The sequence below is a fragment of the Miscanthus floridulus genome, chromosome 7 (genome assembly GCF_019320115.1).
Source record: "Miscanthus floridulus cultivar M001 chromosome 7, ASM1932011v1, whole genome shotgun sequence".
NCBI classification, from domain to species: Eukaryota; Viridiplantae; Streptophyta; class Magnoliopsida; order Poales; family Poaceae; genus Miscanthus; species Miscanthus floridulus.
Window position 1 is genome coordinate 52,671,293 of NC_089586.1, and position 18,704 is coordinate 52,689,996.

The window sequence follows — 18,704 nt, forward strand, 5'->3', positions numbered from 1 at the left end:
CTCGTCATCTCCCTAGATGTCCATTCAATCAATATCATCACCTCCTATAGCAGTCCTGGCACCACCATCACAATCATCATCGTCAGAGTCAATATGTGCATGGCCCTGATGGTGAGTAGTGGTGGTGTAGCGAGTGGAATGAGTGGAAAGCCTTGGCTCCTATCTTTGATGATATCCCTCTAGGGTCTCATCCCAATCTACTGCTTGTCCCTGCTCCTCCTCCTCCTCATCATCATCCTCATCATCTGAATCTATGTTGGAGAGACTCAAAAGGTCATACTGTGGAGGAGGTGGAATAGGAGGAAATGGTGGAAGGTCCTATCCACGCTGCTAATGCTGCTCAAGCTATGTCTCATATGCTCTGTCAGCTGCATAGGTGCACTTGCCGAAGATTGCCTTCAACCACTTGTCAAACTTCTTCATCTTGCCTCCTCTGCGAGGCCTAGAGTGGGAAGATTCAGGGATGTCTACATGAGCATGAGAGCTCTCCGCTCCCTGAGTAGCTGCAGCGGGCTAGGTCTTCTCAATTTTGTAGACGGTGTGCATTCCATCCTTCAGAAAATAAAATCTAGTGACCCTCTCAATCATGAATATGAGGTAAGGGCCATAGGGCAGCCCCCCCTCCCATCCTTTACTGCAAATCTCAACTCAGTCCACATGAATCTAGGGACGTTGAACCTATCCCCACCTAGAGCAAATCTAGCCAACATATTTCTCACATAGCCATTAATATCTAAGGATGCTCCATCCTTTGGGTTGATGGTGTTCCTGATGAGGTTGTTGAGGATGTAATAGCAGCTATGTAGACCACTCTTCTTGCCATCTACAATCATTCTATCTCTCCACATGTAACTGATGTCATGAATCTCAGCTCGAGGCTCATCATGAATATGAGTGTAACCTCTGTGCTCCTCCCCAAAGCCAAGAATCCAACTGAAAGTGACAAAGTTGACTCGGTAGTACCGACCATCAGTCATCCAATGAATCTCATCAGAGGTCTGGTCATAGAAGTATGTGGCATGAAACTATGCAAGGACCTCCTCATTCCAGTTATACTGGAAACCCATGATGTCTGAAAGCTAGAAGCCTAGAACCTGTCACAAATTTTGATTGCCTTGTTAAACTTAGGCTCCTCCTTCTCCTGCATCTCATCCCAATCAATGTACTACATCTTGATGATCTTGGTTTTTTTTAATGCAAGAATGGCAGTGGCATAAAAGTTGAAATGAAACTCATTCTAGAATCTGTAATCAATGTCCAAATCCTTGCGCACTGCATAGGGATTGATCCCCTTACCTCTTCCACCAGCTTCCAACTTTTGGAATAGTTGACAACTACATGCTGGTGGGAGTCATCTGGAGGTCTCATTATGATCTCACCCTCAAAATCTCTCATGTATCTCCCATCAAACTCAGAGAGATGTTGTGGGATGTTAGGAATGGCATCAGTGGTACAACCTATCATCTCCAACCTCTCCTCATCTTTAATGTATTACTCGTGCCTCCCCTTATCATCAAGTCCCCTTAGAGCTGCACTACTGCCTGCTGCTGTTGACCTCCCTCGACCACGGCAAGGTGGATCCTTGTCTCTTTGCTCATTCATCTTCCTTTTTCCCCTTTGGTCATTATCTCCATGCTCCATCTTCTCAAACGAGGAATGGAGAGGAGAGGGAAGAAATTACTCAGGCTAGGGGCAGTAGCAGCCATCAGGGACGTTGTGGGATAGTTGGCAGCTGTCGTGGCACTACCAAAAACTGGCAATGTGTGGCCAAGCGACAGTGATGGCATGGGCATGAGCGGAGAGAGAGGCGTGGGCGTCGGCGTCGAGGGAAAGAGAGAGGGAATGAAATTACTGTAGACTTGAGGATAAGAGGAAGAATAAATGGTTCTCGCAGTAAAATGGTTTGGGCCAAATCTCAATTGAGATTCAAAGTGCGGCACTGCCGCACTCCCCAAAATAGCGGGAGTTAGCTATAATCTATATGACTCTCTCTGTATAAGATATGGATACATATCACCTATATACCATGACTAGAAACAAACAATCAAGTATGCACAATATAAAAATTTTCAACTCTTTTGCCTAGATACTAGTTTATCAAATAGAGGCATGCTAAAATTCAAAAAACATTACGAGAATCAAGTATATTTAGCTCACTACGTAAAGCACAAAACCTTGACTCATCGAGGGGCTTTGTGAAGATATCGGCTAATTGCTTTTTGGTGCTCACATGGTGAATTTCGATATCCCCTTTGGTTTTGTGGTCTCTCAAGAAATGATGATGGATGTCTATGTGCTTGGTTCTAAAGTGGCTTATGGGATTGTATGCAAGCTTTATAGCACTTTTGTTGTCACACAAGATTGGGATTTTAGTGAAGTGACCTCCAAAATCTTGAAGGGTTTGCCTCATCCAAAGTAGTTGAGCACAACATTCACCAGCTGCAATATACTCAGCCTCGGTGGTGGAAAGGGCTACACAATTTTGCTTTTTTGACCTCCAAGACACCAGGGATCGTTTAAGGAATTGACATGTCCCTGAAGTGCTTTTTCAATCTACTTTGCAACCGGCGTAATCGGAATCTGAATACCCAAGTAGATCAAACTTAGAGTCCTTAGGATACCACAAACCAAGGTTAGGAGTGTGTACTAAATATCTCAACATTCTCTTAATGGCCACCAAGTGGCACTCTTTTGGGTTAGATTGAAATCTAGCACACATGCACACACCAAGCATAATATCAGGCCTAATGCGCACAAATAAAGTAGAGAGTGTAACATCCTGGCCCAGGGCTTAACAGAATTAATAGGATACTCATATCAACAAGTTGCAACTTCTTTTCCAGAAGCCCATCTCTAAAGAACTTTGAGGTTAAGCGTGCTTGGTCTAGAGCAATTTTAGGATGGGTGATTGACCGGGAAGTCTATCCCGGGTGCGCATGAGTGAGGACAAAGTACGCAGAAAAGACTTATGTGGGTCTGTGAGTGCAGTCTATGTCCTAGAAAAGCTGCCAGATATAAGCAGGCCCAACCTTGTAGAGGTGGGACGTTACAGAATGATATCAGAGCCGACTCTCGTGGTTTCATAGGCACGTGTGTCGTAGTTGCACAAGCATGGTGTGTATGGCTGGAGTGGTCCTAGAGTGGTCACACAACATGGCACATGCGCTGGCACTGGACACACAGATGTGGGCAAGAGGGGATGTTCCTAGCTTGGGATTGACCGATGAGGACGTCGGTCTCTTAAGGGGGTGAGGATGTAACATCCCAGCCCAGGGCATAACAGGATTAATAGGATACTCATACCAATAAGTTGCAACTTCTTTTCTAGAAGCCTATCTCTAAAGAACTCTAATGTTAAGCGTGCTTGGTCTAGAGCAATTTTAGGATGGGTGACCGACCAGGAAGTCCTTCTCGAGTGCACATGAGTGAGGACAAAGTGCACAAAAAAAGACTTGTGTGTGTCTGTGAGGGCAGTCTATGTCCTAGAAAAGCTGCCAGATGTAAGCGGGCCCGGCCTTGTAGAGGCGGGACGTTATAGAGAGCCGATCATGGAATGATATACCTTGGTATCCATGGCTTTCCCTTCAATGTTGAGATCAAGATGTCTATTGGTTGGCATGGGAGTTTTGATAGGCTTGGCATTCACCATGTCAAACTTCTTGAGCATATCATGGGTGTACTTCGTTTGACTAATAAAAGTTCCATCCTTCACTTGCTTGATTTGAAATCCGAGGAAGAACTTCAACTCACCCATCATGGATATCTCAAATCTCTTTGTCATGATCCTACTAAATTCCTCACAAAAAGTATGATTAGTACTACCAAATGTTATGTCATCGACATATATTTGGCACACAAATATATCTTTACCAACTTTGTGAGTGAAAAGGGTAGGGTCGGCTTTGCCTATTTCAAAGCCTTGTTTAAGCAAGAATTCCTTAAGGCATTCATACCATGCTCTTGGTGCTCGCTTAAGCCCATAGAGCGCCTTTTGGAGTTTGTAGACGTTGTTAGGGAACTTATGATCTTTAAAGCCCGGTGGTTGCTCAACATAGATAAGTTCTTGAATAGGGCCATTGAGAAATGCACTCTTCACATTCATTTGATATAGCTTGAAGTTGTGATGAGCAGCATAGGATAGAAGCATTTGAATTGCTTCAAGTCTTGCCACTGATGCATATGTTTCTTCAAAGTCCAAGCCCTCTACTTGAGTGAAACCTTGAGCAACCAACCTTGCCTTGTTCCTTGTCACCACTCTATTTTCATCATGCTTGTTGTGGAAGACGCACTTGGCACCAATGATATTGGTGTTGGGTCCCTCTACCAAGGTCCACACTTGATTTTGTTCAAAATTGTTGAGCTCATCTTGCATGGCCATCACCCAATCCGGATCACCAAGTGCTTGCTCAACCTTAAGAGGTTCCAAAGAGGAAACAAACGAGTAATATTGACAAAAGTTTGCTAAATGTGAATGAGTTGTTACCCCCTTTCAAAGACTCCCAAGGATGTTATCAATGAGATGATCCCATTGTATTGTTTGCCTTAGCTTTGGATGATCAATGGCCTTTTGTCCATCTTCTAGATCTTCATTATCTTCTTGCTTGAATATGGGTTGTAGGTTCTGTCCTTGAATCGGAGTTGGACTTGCTGCTGCTATCAGAGGGAGTGTGGCACTTCCACTCTGTTGATTTGCAGCAGGGGTCGGCTCCCCCTCAGCAACAAGTATGTCAGTAGAACTTTGTTCATCAGCAGCTTGAGGAGCCTCCACTTCAGTGACTTCATCTTCTTGTGGTCTTATATCACCAATAGCCAATTGCTTGATTGCTTCACATGATGTATCCTCCTTTCCTACAACACTTGAATCAACTTGCTCCACTTGAGATCCATTAGATTCATCAAATGTCACATCTACCGCTATTTAACTCTCCCAAAGGTTTTGTTGAAAACACAATAGGCATGCTCATTTGATCCATAACCAAGAAGAAAACCTTCATCAACTTTAGGTGCAAACTTAGAGATTTTGGGTTTCTTGTTAAGTACAAAACAATTGCACCCAAACACTCTAAAGTAAGACACCTTAGGCTTGTTACCAGTTAGAAGCTCATATGAAGTTTTCTTCAACTTCTTGTGTAGGTAGAGGCAGTTGATGGCATGGCAAGCGGTGTTGACGGCGTCACACCAAAAGATGTTCAGCGTCTTGAACTCATCTAGCATTATCCTTGCCATGTAAATGAGTGTACGGTTCTTTCTCTCTACTGCACCATTTTGTTGAGGGTGTATGGAGTTGAACACTAATGCTCGATGCCCTCTTCATCAAGAAACTCCTCAACTAGAGTATTTTTGAATTTGGTCCCATTGTCGCTTCTCATTTTCTTGATGAGGAGACCGAACTCTTTTTGAGCTCATCTAACAAAAGTCTTCACTTCGTCTCTAACTTGACACTTATCAAACAAGAAAAACATCCAAGTGAAACGGGAATAATCATCAACAATAACAAGACCATATTTGTTACCCACGATACTTAGGTAGGCAACCGGTCTAAAGCGATCCATTTGTATGAGCTCTAATGGTTGCATCATGGTCATGATGCTCTTTGGTGGGTGAGGTACGCCAACTTGCTTTTCGGCTTGACAAGCGCAACATATCCTATCTTTCTCAAAGTGAGCATTTATTAGCCCAAGAATGTGTTCATCTTTTTGAAGTTTGGCCAAGTTCCTCATCCCAACATGGGCTAGTCAACGATGCCAAAGCAAACCCATGCTATATTTTGCCACTAAACAAGTCTCAAGCTTAGCTTTACTTTTGTTGAAATCAACTAAGTAAATCTTGTTCTTTAATTCACCCGTAAAGACAATAGCGGAATCCTCCCTTCTAAAGACTTCTACACCCTTATCCGAAAAGAGACAATTGTAGTCCATCACACATAATTGAGAAACAGACAACAAATTATAACTCAACGAATCAACATGTAATACATTTGTAATTGAATGCTCAAGGGTTATAGCAACTTTACCGAGACCAATCACATCCCCTTTTGAATTGTCTCCAAAGACAATATTTTCATTTAAGTGCGTCATTAGGGAATATGATGAGAACATACTCCTTTCTCTGGTCATATGATTTGTACATCCACTATCAAGCACCCAACTTGACCCACCGGAGGAGTATGCCTACGAAACAAATTTAGTTGCTTGATTTAGGTCCCCAATTTGACTTGGGGCCTTGCATGTTAGTCATAAGAAATTTAGGAACCCAAATAGAAGTATTCTTATATGTGTTGGCTTCCTTTCCAACATATTTGGCAACCACTTTTCCACTGCTATTGTTCCTTAAAACAAAATATGAAGTCAGGCTTTGTCGAGGTGGTTGAAACTTTGGTTGGTAGGCATACTTGTTCATAGTGCCCCACACTGATTCCTTTGGCTTCTGCTGAACCTGTTTTAGCTGGGACACCTTCTTCTTGGGCTTAGTTTGATCAGAAGAAGAATTGGTAGCCTTCCCATTTTTGCGGGGAGCGGCATAGCAGGCCTTTGAAGCGGCACTGCTGCTCTGGACTATGGCACTGTCGCTGTCTATGTAGGCTGATCTGTACCAACTCTTTCCTGCCTCTCAAACTTAACACACTCATAGCAATTTATGATCTTTCTTCCATTTGTCTTGGCTCCTGCAGTGTTCCCAAGCCCATGCTTGATTGAAGGGTGTCTCCCTTACTTTAACTGAGGCACTTTTGAATCATTTGCCTTCTTCTCACTTACTTGATCCTTACCACTCAAGCAGCCCTTGCCAATTATCTCATTGAGTCTAGCAATTTCTTTTCTCATTACCTCCATGTTTGCAAGGTTAGTGGATGTAAGGAAAATGGACCATAGGCCCATTTACTTTGGATTTTGGTGTTTGATGACCAACACAACCAAATTGGACTAATGAATTTGTAAGGAAGCTCCCCCTAGTTCCTTAAAACAAAATATAAGTTTCCCAAAGATGTTTACATGTGGATTTTGGTGTTTGATGACCAACACAACCAAATTGGACTAATGAATTTGCAAGTAATTATTTTGTAGTTCAATAGGGTGCAAGACATGACTTGGATGAAGGTGACATGATGATCCCATGATCAACACCATAAGCAAGACCCTAGAAGCACAAGAGAAGACCCAAAATATCAAGCAAAGTCCAAGCACAAAGATAGGAACCAAGCCAGATATAAGATCGCGGAGAAACATGCTCGACAGAGGTGACCGAACATGGCCCTTATAAGGGCTAGATGTGTTCGATTAGTTGCTCAGCAACAACAGGCGTCAGCAGCTATGACCGGACATTGAGCAGCAGTGACCGAACGCTGAGGATTCAAGTGATCAAACATGATGATAACACTGTTCACTATCGCAACAATAGCTCAACACAGATCGGATGCTAGAGGGTGATCGATCATACGTAGGAATAGTGGAGTCCGATTAAGTACATAGAGGTTCCAGAGCAGAGTAGTTGCGACTGGACACGTCTGGTGGCATGTGACCGGACGCCATCAGTGTTCGATCAGTTGATTGCGCCAAAGACCAAGTGACCATTGTGAGTGACCAGACGTGTTCGGTCAGGACGACAACAGTGTTCGGTCAGTAGCAGAAAAGTGGATTTCATCCCCAATGGCTACTTTCTTAGTGGGGCTTATAAATAGACCCCCCAACCGGCAATTTGAGAAGTGTGGAGCTGAGGAAACATACCAAGGGTGTTGATACACCATTTTAGTGATCTTCACTTACATAGTGCTTAGTGATTCATTAGGTGATTAGCGTAGGTGCTTTGTGAAGTGCTTAGGTTGATTAGACCACTGCTTATGCGCTTGCTCTAGGTTTAGGCCTAGTGTTTAGTGAGGTTTGCACACCTCTTATCACTCGGTGCTTGCACGCACCATTGTTGTACATAGGAGGGGCTTATAGTCTTGTGAGATCACACCAATCGTGTTTGTGGTGTGGCCGTCATCGTGTGTCGAAGGGAACAAGGCCTATGGCAGTTCGACCGAAAGCTTGATAGTGAAGACGGAGGGGAGAGGTCCAAGAGAGGCTTGCCAGAAGGCACACCAGAGACCCACTTGCATGTGGGGAAGGCCTAGAGCTATCCATAGAGTTATCCGACTAGGAGCTTGGCCCTTGCGAGGGATTCCTTGCGAGGGGCTCCAACGAGGACTAGGGGGAGCTTGCGCGCTTCTCGATACCTCAGTAAAAATACCAGAGTCATCGATGGAAGTTTGGACATCTCTACCTTACTCTTTAGCTTCTGCATTTATATTGTTTGCATAACTCCCTTGGTGGTAGAGATAGCAACACACTAGCAAAATCATAGTTGCACATTTAGATAGTTTATCTTTTTACATAGGTTTTGGTAAGGTTAGAAAAAAGAGGCCATAGTTTAGAAATAAAGTTTTAAGTTGACTAATTCACCCTCTCCCTCTTAGGTGTCACGGTCCCTTTCAATTGGTATCAAAGCCGGTTGGCTCAATTTAGACCTTTGGCTTCACCGCCATTGAGCTTACGCTTTTTAGAGTGGTTGGGATGGATACCTCTAGGCCTCCACACTTTGACGGCTCTAACTTCCCCTACTAGAAAGCTAGAATGGCTTGTCACCTTGAGGTGGTAGATTTGGATGTTTGGAGAGTCACTCGTGACGGGATGAAACCAATTAAGAATCTCAATAAACCCACAAAGAGTGAAGAAAAAGAAATTTATTTCAATGCTAGAGCTAAAAATTGCTTGTTTAAATCTTTTAGCATGGATGTGTTTAACCAAGTGTTCACTTTAAATATGGCACATGAAATTTGGTTAAAACTCCAAGAGCTCCATGACGGAACAACTAATGTCCATGAGCAAAAATATTGTCTAGCTAAACAAAATTATGATTCCATTAAAATAAATGATGATGAGCTTGTTTGTGATATGTATTCTCGTTTGAATCTAATTATCAATGAGCTCCCTTTAATAGGATTAACAAAGCTAGATGATGCAGACATCATGAGGAAGATCATCTTTGTGCTACCACAAAAGAAATATGTAAGCATCATCACCATCCTTCACAACATGGAGGACTTGGGCACCATGACCCCGGCTATAGTCATTGGCAAGATAGTGGCAGTTGAAATGTCATGCAAGATAGGTCAAGAAGAAGCCTCTTCATCAAGCAAAGGCAAAGCTCTCACATGTAGTGAGAAAAAGAAGATGAAGGGCAAGCAAGTTGAGACAAGCTCAAGCTCAAGCTCCTCAAGTGAAGATGAAGAAGAAGATGAGGATGATGATGATGATGATGATGATGATGAAGATTCAAGTGATGATGATCAATCTTCCTCCTCCACCTTCGACCTTGATGAAGAATCAATCAAACTTATCAACAAGGTGGAGAAGATGATTCGAAAGGCTTAATGTCAAGGGTATGCCCATCCAAATTCAAGATTTCATCTTCACCAATCAAAGAAATGAGCAAAGAAAGAAAGGATGCTATGGATGCGGCAAGTTGGGGTACTTTGTGGAAGTTTGTCCAAGCAATCCCACACCCAAGACAAAGAAGAAGGCATGCAAGGACAAAGCCCTCACATCAATAAGGTCATGGGACGATTCTTCAAGTGAAGAAGAAGACCACCACAAGAGGCGCGGGCACAAGCACTCATCATCAAGCACCTCATGTGTATGCCTTATGGCATGAGGTAACAAAAAGCCTATCCCTAGTGATAGTGACAATGATAGTTATTGTGATGATGAGCTACCTTCTTATAATGAAATTGTGCAACAAAATCTTAACTTTGCTAAAGTTTGCACTAGTCAACCAAAGAAGCTTGAAAAATTAAAAGAAAAACTAGATAGCTCACAACAAGCTTATGCTACTTTGCTCGAACAATATGAAATTTTTGCCAATCTTAATATGGAGCTATCTACTAAAATTGAGCAACTTGAGACTAGTGAAAACACAAATAATTGCACAATCAATGATAAGCAACTTGTAAAGAAAAATAAAAAATTAAAGGAAAAGTTAGCTAGCTCACAAGATGATTATAAAAGTTTGCTCGCTAAAATGGAAACTATGTGCAAACATTGTGATGAGCTAACTAATAAAGTTGCTAATCTTGAAGCCATCGGTACAACCCTCACCAAGGCACCTAAAAAGAAAAGTTCTATCTTTGACAAGCCTAAAAAGGATGCTACTACTTCTTGTAATGATTTATGTTTAGACTCACCCATGTGCAACCAAGTTTGTGTTGAGAAAGTTGTTGTAGATACATGCACACAAGAGGTTGCAATGGAGAATGAGCAACTCAAGCAAGAAGTGGCTTGCCTTACCAAGGACTTGACTCAAGTAAGAGGCAAAATGGAGCAAGCTCAACTTCATCAAGATAACATCATCAAGGGAGTGAAGAAGCTTGATGAAGGACAAACCGTGGTTTGTTACGTGTGCCACAAGGAAGGCCACAAGTCCTATGAGTGCAAGGTGAAGAATGGGGAAGGAGCTAAGAAGAAAGAGAAAAACAAAAAGAAAACAAACAAGCTCTCCTACACCTACACCAATAAGGTGGACAAAAAGGCCTCCACACCTTATCTCTTGAAGAAGAAGAAAAATAACAAGGTGGTGGCCATCAAGGTGAACAAGCAAGCCAACATTGGGGCCAAACGCATTTGGGTGCCAAAAGAGATCATTTCCAACATGAAGAGCACCAAGAAGGTTTGGATCCCAAAAGGGAAGTGAGAAGTCCGATGGACTTCGGGGAATTTGGAGACTTGGCAAAGTATGGGTGCATTTTATGGGGTGCATCATTATGGACAAGGTAATTGCCAAGTGGGTTAGTGAATACTATGGACCCAAATTCCCCTTTCCATATTAGGTAACTAGATTTAAATTCTTACAATTTCAATTAGCATCTAGTTCCTTTTCATGCCTAGGTTTGCATTTGCATGCTTAAATCCTTTGTCATGCATACACTAGGTATATCTTATGGTAGGCTTGCTCGGTCTCACTCTTAACCCTTGGAGCAAACCTACAAGGTTTAAATTGTTTAGGAGAACGACACATAGCTTGCTTTACAATTATTCGTCTAATATGTGCCAAAGTCCAAATTATAGATAATTTCTCCCGAATATCACTTTCAAAAATGATTCTCATATTCATGTGATGCCATCTTTCAATTGGCATTTTTATTCTAAAATCAATGTGCATGTCTCCTACAAGTATTCCATACTTGTGTGCACAAATTTAGAGGGAGGTTACTCTACAAGTTGGATGCTTTGAGACTAACACCATTTCAAGCTTATCATATGTGTAGTAGTCTCATTGTAAGGAAAATAGAGTCCCTGGAGTTAAGCATCATACTTCAAATATCCACCACCTATTGCAAGTGGTATAAATCGAATTGGTTTCCACATGTGGTATTTCTAAACCGATATCATCATGTTGATTTTACTTTGGTATTTATATGCTTTCTCCATGCATTATATAGATTAAACTCCCTTGTGCATTAATTTATCAATTTTGCATAAACTACATTCTTCATCATATGTATGCATATATTTAGGGGGAGCTTAGTCTATGTAATGTGAGAGTCAAATTTTGTGACCTATTCCACTCCACATACAAAGGATCACAAAGTTTGAGCCTCCCTCGTGCTACTAATGTCTTTCTTTTTTGTGTTTGATTCCAAAGAGGGAGAATTTGTAGGACCAAAAGCAAGCCCGATCATAATAATTTATAAGTGGTAATGGTCCAAGAGAGGGAGGATAGTGGATTATGGAGTTAGGGGGAGGCTTAAATCCATAATGCCACATGGGGACATTTGGAAGGGCAATATAAGTTTCCAAAGATGTTTACATGTGGTATTTTTTAGCATCATATAACCTTGCCCTTTGCATTGCATCCTAGCAAGTAAATAGTTTTTTAAATTCCAAAATCTTTATTATTTGCTTGTTTTGGTCGTGTTGTCATCAATCACCAAAAAGGGGAAGATTGTAAAAAAATGGACCTTGGGCCCATTTACTTTGGATTTTGGTGTTTGATGACCAACACAACCAAATTGGACTAATGAATTTGCAAGTAATTGTTTTGTAGTTCAATAGGGTGCAAGACGTGACTTGGATGAAGGTGACATGATGATCCCACGATCAACACCATAAGCAAGACCCTAAAAGCACAAGAGAAGACCCAAGATATCAAGCAAAGTCCAAGCACGAAGATGGGAACCAAGCCAAATGCAAGATCGTGAAGAAACATGCTCGATAGAGGTGACCAGACGTGGCCCTTATAGGGACTGGACGTGTTCGATCAGTTGCTCGGCAATAGCAGGCATCAGCAGCTATGACCAGACGCTGAACAACAGTGATCGGATGCTGAGGATTAAAGTGACCGGACACGACAATGACACTATTCACTATCGCAACAATAGCTTAGCACTGACCGGACGCTGGAGGGTGATCAACCAGACATAGGAACAGTGGCATTCGATCAAGTCTAGAGAGGTTCTAGAGAGGTACAGTTGCGACCAGACGCGTCCGGTGGCATGTGACCGAACGCCATCAGCATCCGATCAGTTGATCCTACCGAAGACCAAGTGACCGTTGTGAGTGACCGGACGCGTTCGGTCAGGATGATAGCAGCGTCCGGTCAGTAGCAGAAAAGTGGGTTTCATCCCCAACGACTACTTTCTCAGTGGGGCATATAAATAGACCACCCAACCGGACATTTGAGAAGTGTGGAGCTAAGGAAATATACCAAGGTGTTGATACACCATTTTAGTGATCTCCACTTGCATAGTGCTTAGTGATTCATTAGGTGATTAGTGTAGGTGCTTTATGAAGTGCTTAGGTTGATTAGACCACTGCTTATGCGCTTGCTCTAGGTTTAGGCCTAGTGTTTAGTGAGGTTTGCACACCTCTTATCACTCGGTGCTTGCGCGCACCATTGTTGTACAATGGAGGGGCTTGTAGTCTTGCGAGATCACACCAACCGCGTTTGTGGTGTGGCCGCCACCATGTACTGAAGGGAATAAGGTCCACGGCGGTTCAGCCGAAAGCTTGATAGTGAAGATGGAGGGGAGTGGTCCAGGAGAGGCTTGCCTGAAGGCACACCGAAGACTCACTTACGCATGGGGAAGGTCTGGGGCTATCCACGGAGTTACCTGATTAGGAGCTTAGCCCTTGCGAGGGGTTCCAATGAGGACTAGGGGAAGCTCGCGTGCTTCCCGATACCTATGGATGAAAACGGTACGGATATTTATTCGACCGTCCGTTCGACCGAACAAATATGAACACTTATCTGGATAGTTACTCGGATATCCATATTTTTTTCGGATACGGATAATAAAATAGATATCTTAGGCGGATATCAAATACGGATGTAATATCATCAATATCCGGCGGATATCGGATAATCCGATTAAGTATCGGATATATCCGGATATTCCAAACGGATATTATCCGGATATTATTCAAACGACCTTGGATGGAGAAATGATCTAAAATTTAAACCGTCCAAACTTTCTCAAATGGAAAGTTGACCAAAACAACAATTGTAGATCTTGATGAGTTGAACAAACTTGGTATTCAAAACTTTTCAATTTGAAGTCATTTAGAGTTCATAATACTAGAGTCAAAGTGTTGTTTTTTCATTTGACCAAATTTGACTTGGTCAAACTTGCTCAAATGAGACACTAAATGACCTCAGATGAAAAAACTCTGAATACCAAGTTTGATCATCTCAGCAAGATCTACAATTATTACATAGCTCATTTTCCCATTTATGAAAGTTTTATCAAACACTAGTCACAAATTCTTGAATCTCATATAGACTTTCTAAAACTATGTCACACACTTGTGAAATTTGAACTATATTTTATTCAAACTTTCTTAAATGAAAAAATGTCCTATATAAGGATTGTAGATCTTGATGATCTGAACAAACTTGGTATTCAAAACTTTTCAATTTGAGACAATCTAGGGTTCCAAAAACTAGTTTGTAGGCATCGGAATTTAAAAATCACAAATTTGAACCATCCAAACTATCTCAAATGGAAAGTTGACCAAAACAACAATTGTAGATCTTGATGAGTTGAACAAACTTGGTATTCAAAACTTTTCAATTTTAAGTCATTTAGAGTTCATAATACTAGAGTCAAAGTGTTATTTTTTCATTTGACCAAATTTGACTTGGTCAAACTTGCTCAAATAAGACACTAAATGACCTCAGATGAAAACACTCTGAATACCAAGTTTGATCATCTCAGCAAGATCTACAATTGTTACATAGCTCATTTTCCTATTTGAGAAAGTTTTATCAAACACTAGTCACAAATTCTTGAATCTCATATAGACTTTCTAAAACTATGTCACACACTTGTGAAATTTGAACTACATTTCATTCAAACTTTCTTAAATGAAAAAATAGCCTATATAAGGATTGTATATCTTGATGATCTGAACAAACTTGGTATTCAAAACTTTTCAATTTGAGACAATCTAGGGTTCCAAAAACTAGTTTGTAGGCATTGAAATTTAAAAATCACAAATTTGAACCGTCCAAACTTTCTCAAATGGAAAGTTGACCAAAACATCAATTGTAGAGCTTGATGAGTTGAACAAACTTGGTATTCAAAACTTTTCAATTTGAAGTCATTTAGAGTTCATAATACTAGAGTCAAAGTGTTATTTTTTCATTTGACCAAATTTAACTTGGTCAAACTTGCTCAAATGAGACACTAAATGACCTCAGATGAAAAAACTCTGAATACCAAGTTTGATCATTTCAGTAAGATCTACAATTGTTACATAGCTCATTTTCCCATTTGAGAAAGTTTTATCAAACACTAGTCATAAATTCTTGAATCTCATATAGACTTTCTAAAACTATGTCACACACTTGTGAAATTTGAACGACATTTTGTTCAAACTTTCTCAAATGAAAAAATGGCCTATATAAGGATTGTAGATCTTGATGAGCTGAACAAATTTAGTATTCAAAACTTTTCAATTTGAGACAATCTAGGGTTTCGAAAACTAGTTTGTAGGCATCAAAATTTAAAAATCACAAATTTGAACCATCCAAACTATCTCAAATGGAAAGTTTACCAAAACAACAATTGTAGATATTGATGGGTTGAACAAACTTGGTATTCAAAACTTTTCAATTTGAAGTCATTTAGAGTTCATAATACTAGAGTCAAAGTGTTGTTTTTTTATTTGACCAAATTTGACTTGGTCAAACTTGCTCAAATGAGACACTAAATGACCTCAGATGAAAAAACTATGAATACCAAGTTTGATCATTTCAGTAAGATCTACAATTGTTACATAGCTCATTTTCCTATTTGAGAAAGTTTTATCAAACACTAGCCACAAATTCTTGAATCTCATATAGACTTTCTAAAACTATGTCACACACTTGTGAAATTTGAACTACATTTTGTTCAAACTTTCTCAAATGAAAAAATGGCCTATATAAGGATTGTAGATCTTGATGAGCTGAACAAATTTAGTATTCAAAACTTTTCAATTTGAGACAATCTAGAGTTCCGAAAACTAGTTTATAGGCATCAAAATTTAAAAATCACAAATTTGAACCATCCAAACTATCTCAAATGGAAAGTTGACCAAAACAACAATTGTAGATCTTGATGAGTTGAACAAACTTGGTATTCAAAACTTTTCAATTTGAAGTCATTTAGAGTTCATAATACTAGAGTCAAAGTGTTATTTTTTCATTTGACCAAATTTGACTTGGTCAAACTTGCTCAAATGAGACACTAAATGACCTCAGATGAAAACACTCTGAATACCAAGTTTGATCATCTCAACAATATCTACAATTGTTACATAGCTCATTTTCCCATTTGAGAAAGTTTTATCAAACACTAGTCACAAATTCTTGAATCTCATATAGACTTTCTAAAACTATGTCATACACTTGTGAAATTTGAACTATATTTCATTTAAACTTTCTCAAATGAAAAAATAGCCTATATAAGGATTGTAGATCTTGATGATCTGAACAAACTTGGTATTTAAAACTTTTCAATTTGAGACAATCTAGGGTTCCAAAAACTAGTTTGTAGGCGTCGAAATTTAAAAATCACAAATTTGAACCGTCCAAACTTTCTCAAATGGAAAGTTGACCAAACCAACAATTGTAGAGCTTGATGAGTTGAACAAACTTGGTATTCAAAACTTTTCAATTTGAAGTCATTTAGAGTTCATAATACTAGAGTCAAAGTGTTGTTTTTTCATTTGACCAAATTTAACTTGGTCAAACTTGCTCAAATGAGACGCTAAATGACCTCAGATGAAAAAACTCTGAATACCAAGTTTGATCATCTCAGTAAGATCTACAATTGTTACATAGCTCATTTTCCCATTTGAGAAAGTTTTATCAAACACTAGTCACAAATTCTTGAATCTCATATAGACTTTCTAAAACTATGTCACACACTTGTGAAATTTGAACTACATTTTGTTCAAACTTTCTCAAATGAAAAAATGGCCTATATAAGAATTGTAGATCTTGATGAGCTGAACAAATTTAGTATTCAAAACTTTTCAATTTGAGACAATCTAGAGTTCCGAAAACTAGTTTATAGGCATCAAAATTTAAAAATCACAAATTTGAACCATCCAAACTATCTCAAATGGAAAGTTTACCAAAACAACAATTGTAGATCTTGATGGGTTGAACAAACTTGGTATTCAAAACTTTTCAATTTGAAGTCATTTAGAGTTCATAATACTATAGTCAAAGTGTTGTTTTTTCATTTGACCAAATTTGACTTGGTCAAACTTGCTCAAATGAGACACTAAATGACCTCAGATGAAAAAACTCTGAATACCAAGTTTGATCATCTCAGCAAGATCTACAATTATTACATAGCTCATTTTCCCATTTATGAAAGTTTTATCAAACACTAGTCACAAATTCTTAAATCTCATATAGACTTTCTAAAACTATGTCACACACTTGTAAAATTTGAACTATATTTTATTCAAACTTTCTTAAATGAAAAAATGTCCTATATAAGGATTGTAGATCTTGATGATCTGAACAAACTTGGTATTCAAAACGTTTCAATTTGAGACAATCTAGGGTTCCAAAAACTAGTTTGTAGGCATCGAAATTTAAAAATCACAAATTTGAACCGTCCAAACTATCTCAAATGGAAAGTTGACCAAAACAACAATTGTAGATCTTGATGAGTTGAACAAACTTGGTATTCAAAACTTTTCAATTTGAAGTCATTTAGAGTTCATAATACTAGAGTCAAAGTGTTGTTTTTTCATTTGACCAAATTTGACTTGGTCAAACTTGCTCAAATGAGACCCTAAATGACCTCAGATGAAAAAACTCTGAATACCAAGTTTGATCATCTCAGCAAGATCTACAATTGTTACATAGCTCATTTTCCCATTTGAGAAAGTTTTATCAAACACTAGTCATAAATTCTTGAATCTCATATAGACTTTCTAAAACTATGTCACACACTTGTGAAATTTGAACTATATTTTGTTCAAACTTTCTCAAATAAAAAAATGGCCTATATAAGGATTGTAGATCTTGAATCCATGACCATGACTCCATGAGACCCATGAAGCCTTGAGCTTGGCTATTTCTACTCATGCCGTGAAGATTGGTGCTTGTATGATGTTTGATGTATGATGTATCTTTATCTTATTTGTTGCTTTACTCTTTAGTCTTTTGGCTTAATCTAGATGGATTATGGACTCATAGAGTGGTGTAATGGTTTGTGCACGTATGATATATATATATATATGCTGCCTTTACTCAATATCCGAATAGATATTTGTATCCGACCTTCTCCGAATCCGATTCATACCGTATTCGATACTCATTATTCGTATCCGTAACCGAGTCAATCCGTATTCGTATATGTATCCGAACGCTATCCGTGTCTGAATCTGAATCCAAACAGAAATATGAAAACAAATATAATATGAGTGATATCCGTTCATATCCGATCCGTTTTCATCCCTACCGATACCTCAGTTAAAATACCAGAGTCATCGATGGGAGTTTGCATATCTCTACCTTACTCTTTAGCTTCCGCATTTACATTGTTTACATAACTCCTTTGGCAGTAGAGATAGCAACACACTAGCAAAACCATAGTTGTACATTTAGATAGTTTATCTTTTTGTATAGGTTTTGCTAAGGTTAGAAAAAAGAGACCATAGTTTAGAGTTAAAGTTTGAAGTTGCCTAATTCACCCCCCCTCTTAGGCGTCACAGTCCCTTTCAGTGGAATAAGCATTCAAATCAATATACAACTCAAGTTCTTTGTGCTTTTCATCTAAGTCACAATACTTTTTCTTGAGAGCAATATTTTTTTCTTTGTGATAGCATGGTCCCCTTGTTCTTTGGCCAAGGCCTTGCGCAAGGATTCCACATCACTTGTCTCTAATGCAAGAGCTTCCTTGCTAGCAATGTAGAGATCCTATTGTTGGATAAGAGTTTCCTCTCTAGATTCTAGCTCAGCTTGGACACTCTCTAGATCCTCCATTAGCTTAGCGATGAATAATTTGGTCGTTCCATCCAAATTTTTAGTTATCATATTTATTTCTTCATCACTAGATTCCTTGTCACTAGAGCTATCACTAATATCACTACTAGAGATATTACTAGGAGGTGGAGGAGATTTGGCCTTCGATTTGGATTTTACCTTCTCACCCTTTGCCATGA